Here is a 7,500-nt window from a genome sequence, read left to right on the forward strand (position 1 = left end):
TCCTATATACACTGTTTTCTCCTGTACCTACTACCTATGATCAAGTTTAATTTGTAAGTTAGGCACAGTAAGAGATTAACAATAATAACTAGTAATAAAATACGCTGTAATAAAAGTTATATGAATGTGGTTTCTCTTTCTCAAAATAGTTTATTATACTGTTCGCACCCTTCTTGTGATGTGAGATGATGCAATGCCTATGTGATGAGATGAAGTGAGGTACTCAGAATGGTGTGCAATTTAATTTTATGAATTGTTTATTATTGGAATTTTCCACTTACTATTTTTATTCTGTGCTTGACCATGAGTAACTGAAAATGTAGAAAGTGAAACCATGGGTAAGGAGGAACTACTGTATATTCATTATACTTAAAATTGACTCTTCTGGAAGTATTTTCTATTGTGTTTTTCTAATATATATATATATTTTGTCTTTCTGGAAGTTTAGAAGTAGAATGAGTGTTGATAGAATCTGACCACTTAATTTCATTCCTTCTGCCTATATGAACTCCCTCTGTACATTTAGAATATGTATATGTGTAACATTCCTCTTTGCAGATGCAAAAAGTATTTCTCCTTAGTCCTAGGACACTTATATTTTCCTTTTCAGTCATTAAGCATGGTTTCATTAAAAAAATTCCTTCTCTATTTTTCTGTTTTATCTATATCTTGATAATAATAAATTTAATAACTGTTCTTAAAATCTCTTTACGGTAATCCATCAGGCTCATTTGATATTCTTTTAGCTTATCTAGAGAAGAGTGTGTGTTTCTCTTTACTCTTTTTAATGAAGCCTTCCTACTGTGGCTCTAAATATCAACCAAACATATTAATCTCTTAGGATCTGGCTATTATTAAAATCTCTCAAGCCTTTTCTGAATTTTAAAAGATGTGATTATTATAATTTAATCTATTTACTTCCATGTGAACTCAAATGGAAATGGATTTCCTGAAATAGCCACATTTTCTTTTTCCCAAATATACATCTGGCATATAAAAAAAAAAAAAAAGCTAACTAATTTGAATCTGAAGTCTGAGTTTCCATGACACCAAACATCTGGATGAAAAGTGAAAAATCCAGTAGATGTTTTCAAATATCTAAATATTGTGTCAGTAAAACAGTTAAATGGCAGTCTGAATTTTTCCATTTTTATCTGGGTATTTATGCTTCATATACATGGCACCATCATTCCTTTCTAAGAGAAAACAATATCAATTTCAGAGATAATGTGTTCACAAACAAGTATTATTGAGCACCTCTTATATAGGAAACACTGCGCTAAGTGCTGTAGAGTTTGAAGTTAAAGTCTTAAACTTTGTCTTCAAATGATTTATAGTCCAGTGAGGGTCATAGCACAAATGTACACATATACATAGAAGACTGGGTGAAGGGAATAGCGACACCAGAGGGGAGGAGTGAAAACACTGTGGAATTGTTGGAGTGGAGATGAGCGGGGAGCAGGGCGGAGTAACCACTTCTGGCTGGGGAGGATTTTCCACTGGATCCAGTGTTTGCACTGGTCTTGATGGACATGCCAGGATGGTGGAAATATAAAGGAATATTGTAATTACACAACGTTTGACATACACTTTCTTTCAGCAGCTGGGAATTTTTCTGAAATCAAATAACCCTAAATTAGCCAGATGATCGCAACAATTTTTGTGTCATTTTGCATTATCATAATAGTCTTTGGTTTCTGTAAGGTTTTTGAGTCTAAGTGTGTTTCTCAGGTATTTTGATTAATTTATATTCATCTCCCTTAAGAATGTTAACTTTACACAAGAAACATACTGAAATTTACTCTCTGTATGGTCATTTTAAGAAACATAAAAATTCTACCTTATACTTTACTTTTCCAGTTTAGATGTAAATTTTCATAGTCCCATATACATTGCACGCTTAAGCCTCTATCTTCCAAGTTAGGTGGTTTTTTTAATCTGTTGGAGTCACAACTCTGATAAGCTTTTTAAAATTCCAAATTCTCAAGATTTTTGCCATATTTGATCACAGTCTGTAGGTAGAGATTACAGTAAAGTGTTTCGCTTTGTACCTCTTTTTCCTCCTCCTCCTCCTCCTCCTCCTCCTTCTTTCCTTTTTTTTTTCCTAAAGTTTAACACTAAGCAACAACCATTTTTAGCTGGAGGGGGAAAGGGAGTAAACAGAGAAAATTCCAGATAATCTAAATTGTGCCATGTGCATGAGGGCTAATTTATTGGTGTAAGTAACTGAAAAGTAAAGGGTGGCTGATTTTAGGTGAAGCTGGTTCCAAGTGCAGAAATGACATCAGGGATCTATTCTTTATGTCCGTTGTCTCTGCCTTTGTCTGTCTGGGCTTCATTCTCAGTCAGGCTCTCCTCATTTGGTGGCATCAGTAGCTATCAGCAACTCCAGGCATGTGTTCTGACTTAGTCACCCTTGGACTGACAGTCCTACTAATTGCCATTACCTAATTTGCGTTCCATCTTCAATGCAGCCAGAGTGATTAACTGTGTTGATTGACTGAGCCTGGGTCACCTGGCCACCCCTGAACACATCCCTAAAGTAAAACCAGGATACTATTACCAAAAGAAAGGCGAAATGGTACTTAAGTGAAAAACTTAATGTTAGAGTGGTTATCCCAGCTGTCACCACTGCCTGTTTCTATGACCTGGGATATGATACTTAAGCCTTGTGAATCTTGGTTTCCTCATCTGTATAAATTAAGTCTCAGGCCAGGGTTCTTTCTAAAGACCTTTTGACTCTAATACTTTGTGATTCTGATCTCAAGAGCTAGAGACAAGAATAAGACACCCAGAGAATGCATAGATTTACAAATAGTAACACAAAGCAAGAGATACATCATAATTCACGTAGAAGTGCTTTAGTCATAAAAAGGAAGTTAGCTTGGCAGTAGAAGAACAAAGGGTTTTTACTGCATCCTGAGGAGTGATTAGCTCAGACAATTTGAAGGGGTGTGTGTGTGTGTGTGTGTGTGTGTGTGTGTATGTATTTGTGTGTATGAGTGAGAGAGACAGAGACCGAGCAAGTTTAACTTTTGAATACAACATCGATACAAAAGACTCTAGAAAAATGGTTAGTTGTTGCTATCTTGTGTGTGTCTGTATCTGAGTCAGCCAGTGAGATTCAGAAATAACCATCACAAACCTTATTATTATAACCTCTATAAATATTTTATAACCCCTGTATAGCTTTGTTAATCTCTTAATTTTACTGTTGTAGAGACTGGGTCTCAGGCACAGTCTTGTTCAAGGCGACAGAATTACTGACAAAGCTTAAATGAGAACTTATGTCTGCTCCCCCCGGCCGCCCGCCCCCCTTCTACAGATATTGAGACAATGGGAGAAATACAAGTTTAAAAAACTCAAGGTTTTACCTTCAGGAAATTACACTTAAGACAAGATATATAAATAAGACATGACAATGAAAGGCTAAAAATTAGAAATATCAAGTAAATTGCTATAGGAATTTAGTGAAAAGGACATTACCTCCAACCATGAGGACGTGATGGGTTTAAAATATCTTAATAGTTTCTTGTTTTATCTTCAGATTTCATTTGTAGTACGCATGCTAGTCATAGCATAGGAATTCTTATTTACATAAGAAAAAGGTGTTAAATTAATGACCATTGAATACATTTAACATTTTAGGAAGATGCACTTGTTTATTCAGTGTCCTTAGCACTTCTACTTGTACCCCAATTCAGTAAGCATGGTCTTAGGGTAATAAGTGACATTTGCCCAATGCACTTTCATTGTCCTTAGGAAATTGCTTAGAGGGTTTCATACACAAGTGGCATCATCAAAATCAAAGTCACCTGGATTTAACTATAAAATGTGTGGTATCTTGGAGGGAAGTGAAGAAAAATAAGTGATAATCATAATGCTCAGTTTCTGAGTATTCGTTCAAACTAAGATCCTGCCCAACAAGTTACTTGATTATTTGTCTTAATGACTGTAGTACCTCACCATAGAAGTAATTTGACAAATTGTACCTTGTTCTTCAGAGAGCTTATCTAGTAAACTTTATAGACCAGTAAGTGAGTCAAACTCATAGGGTAGGAAAGTAACTTAAGAGGCAGGACTGATCCTAAGAGATGAGTCCCGCTTTTAAAAATATCCAGTGATCAAGTTACCATAACATAAGAGAATATATAATTGTATAAAAGAGTTAAATTGGTATTTAAAAAAATGCAAAATGTCTAAGGGAGTTATCATTGCAACAATAAATTAATTATAATTTTTAAATTGATATTGGATTTTTAAAATATTGTTAAAAGCACTACACTTGCAGACAATAGAGTATATAAACAAAAGTAAAAACCTCCACTCCTGTGCCCTACACAACATGAACCATTATTTAGTGTGTATTTTTCCAGATTTTTTTCTTGCACTATTTAATATAGGTATGTGTATATTAAATTTTATTTATTTGTTTGTTTATGTTACAAATTGATAATACATAAAGTTCTACAACTTGCTTTTCTTTTTTTTTACTTAACGCATGGGGACACCTTTTCATGAGCACCTCGCATTTTATTTAACTGTGATCCAGTTGATAGACATTTAGGGTACTTCCAATTTTTTGTCCTTCCAAATACTTCTTTTTAAAATTTATTTTTTTTCTCCTAATTTATGAGATGATTAGAAATATCACTGGAAGTATTTTAAAATATCAGTATAAATTCTTTCAACATAGAATAAAGTTTAAGATAAATTGGTTTCATTTAGGACATCATTGGAGAGAGGTTAATCACAAAAGAAGATTATTATTAAATGGTTTCTCCCCCAAAACTGTTCCACTGATAATATTCTCAAAATACTGTACATCTAATTCCATATACCTGATAAATCCAGTAAACCCCAAAAGGGGTGTTGTTGGTGGGGAGAACAAGAAGTCCTAACAAAGTTCGGTATCTTTTTTTTAATTGAAATAACATTGTTTATAACATTACATAAATTTCAGGTGTATAGCATTATAATTCGGTATCTGTATACACTATAACATGCTCACCACTAACAGTCTAGTTTCTATCTGTCACCATATATTTGACCCCCTTTACCAATTTCATCCTCTCCTCCACCCAAGGTCAGTATCTGGAATGAAGATAATATCTTACTTTCAAATGAGTCTTTTAAAAAGGCAATTAAAAAATATTTTCTATCTGCATTGAATCATGAACCATACATGTCAGTTATTCAAAATAAGAGGATCTTTGTGATCCACTTTTTCAGTTCAACAGTGGCCTTAGAATTATGTCAGGATTTGAAAAACTTTGACCTGTGCTGGTTCTTTCTTGATGAAGGGAATTATCATCATCGCTATTATGTTACAGTGTGTGTTCTTATGAGTAAGTTGAGACACCTCTGAGCCACTGGACCAGAGTGGGTTGGCCCCCAACAGCGAATAGACTAAACTATAGCTTTAGTCCAAGAATATGGAAACTGACAACAAATTATTGCTTGTGGTCTACTTCCAGTTTTCAAGTGCAAACATACCAAAGTTTATTTTAAATTTGAACCAGTCAGACATTTAGTAATATACATCAAAGGAGGAGTGAAGGCTTCCCATGTTTATTATTTCAATATGATGTCTGTTCTAATAAAGTAGAAGAATGCGTATGATAGACTATGTAGTAGAAATTCTCTATAGTTCCATAGTTTGGCCTCAAATATATACATATATTTGTAAATTAATCCAAAACACATTGCCATGGTTCCAATTCCTCTGAAAGCTGATTGTTTCCCATCCCTTTTTTAATTTTAGAAATAGAGTGGCTGTCTGCCAGAACACTTTCAGATAAACAGTCCACTTCATATATAAAAGGGGCATAGAATCATGAATGTTCAAAAACCACAGAATGTTATTTAAATAAGTTAAAGTTATTATGATCTTCTCTATTAATTAAAAAAAAAAAGCCATCTGTGCAAGGTGAATTTTGGTAAGGTCCCAATTTTCTTAATGATTGTGGATGGAATTTGTAACTGCTTTCATAGTGAAAGTACAGCTCAGGGATTCCCAAGATAAAATGCACTGTTTATGTAATTTTGTGGTCATTTGACTGAATTTCTAATAAAACACTGGAAAGAATTATTTTTATTCAATCAGAATTTAAAGTCATACTTGAATGAATGGGCTCTCCAGTAACGTCACCTTTCTACTCTTCTTAACATCTTAAACCTTTATTTCATCTAACCCAACTCTGTGTATGTGTGTATATGTGTGGGTTTCTGCTGCTCTCTCTTTCTTACACACACATATACGCACACATATGCATGCACACACACTCCCCACAACCCATGACCCACATTTTGTTGGAACTATCTTGGGCAAATGCATCACGACAATGAGTAAGACTAAACTCACAGGAAAGAGAACACGAAGAAAGAGCACACTGGACAATATTACTAATGAGGAGCTATATGCTCATGTGGCGAGTCCTTATTTTCATTTTCATTTTTGTTATTTGCAAAAGTTATTTCCATTGAGCAAATAAACTATAAGCCTAGGCTTTCAAAATTTTAGGACAAAAAGTCAAAAGGTGCTCCTCCTTTGAATCTAGCAGGAAAATACCATCACAAGAAGGATTTGGGGATTTTTTTGTTGATAGTGGTGTCATTTTTGCCCTAACCTGTGTTTTCAGTCAATTAAAATTTGTACCCTAGGCCTTTTCCAGTTTGAAGCCACCCGGCGTCTGTGATGAGCAATCCTTCTTGTTTGTGCAGTCATTCATTATCTCCATTACCAAAAGGAGAATAGAGGACAATTACATTGTTTGGACGAATCAGAGTGTTAGGAGGAGTATTTGTCATGGTGGCAGAGTGCAGCACCTGACAGGCAACGATTGATGGCCGGGAATGAGTGCGAGTGGCCAAAGCAGCCTCATAGGATGCAAATTACTGACTGTGGATTCCAATTTATCCTGTTCATTTTTCTTGCCCGTGCTGAAGACCATTAGTGGTTTTTGAAGCAGGGAAGGGGTCATTACTAATGTGGGCAGGCTTGAAGCAGGAGGGGGAAGGAGGGGAAAAGCCTTCTGTAATTACACAGCTTTCAGGAACAGGCTAGAGGCCCTAGCCAAAAAAGTGTCAACACCTCACAATCAGAAAAATTTATTTTCATTTTATGCTTAACCCATATTAACTCAACATTATCATCTTTCTTTGTTAACATTTGCAGAATATTAAAAGCCTGGCTTCTATATTAATACAAATCTAGTTAACCCCTTTTGCTATAGTGGGGATTTTGTTTAACCTAATGGCATTTGGGTTTGCTAATAAGTAATTGTGCACATTTTGGATAATGTATGCTATTATAGAAGATGAAATACCTGAAGAATAAAATCTTAGATGATTGAAAAACATTCTCTCTCTCAAACACTGGAATGATTAGAATGCTCTGAATGGAATACTTTGTTGTCCCGAATGTCACCTTTTCGTAATGTTGATGGGAAATATTTATTACTAAAGTCTTTCTCGTTTATGAATGACTTTTACATGCTG

The 7,500-nt window shown here is 34.7% G+C and overlaps 1 protein-coding gene across 11 annotated transcripts in view; it reads left to right on the forward strand.

Moving 5' to 3' along the window:
* The window catches only part of MEIS2 (Meis homeobox 2), a 198,079-nt gene that overhangs the window by 130,143 nt on the left and 60,436 nt on the right, over positions 1-7,500 (forward strand). The window lies entirely within an intron of this gene.

Source organism: Pteropus alecto, unplaced genomic scaffold (assembly GCF_000325575.1).
Source record: "Pteropus alecto unplaced genomic scaffold, ASM32557v1 scaffold86, whole genome shotgun sequence".
NCBI lineage: Eukaryota > Metazoa > Chordata > Mammalia > Chiroptera > Pteropodidae > Pteropus > Pteropus alecto.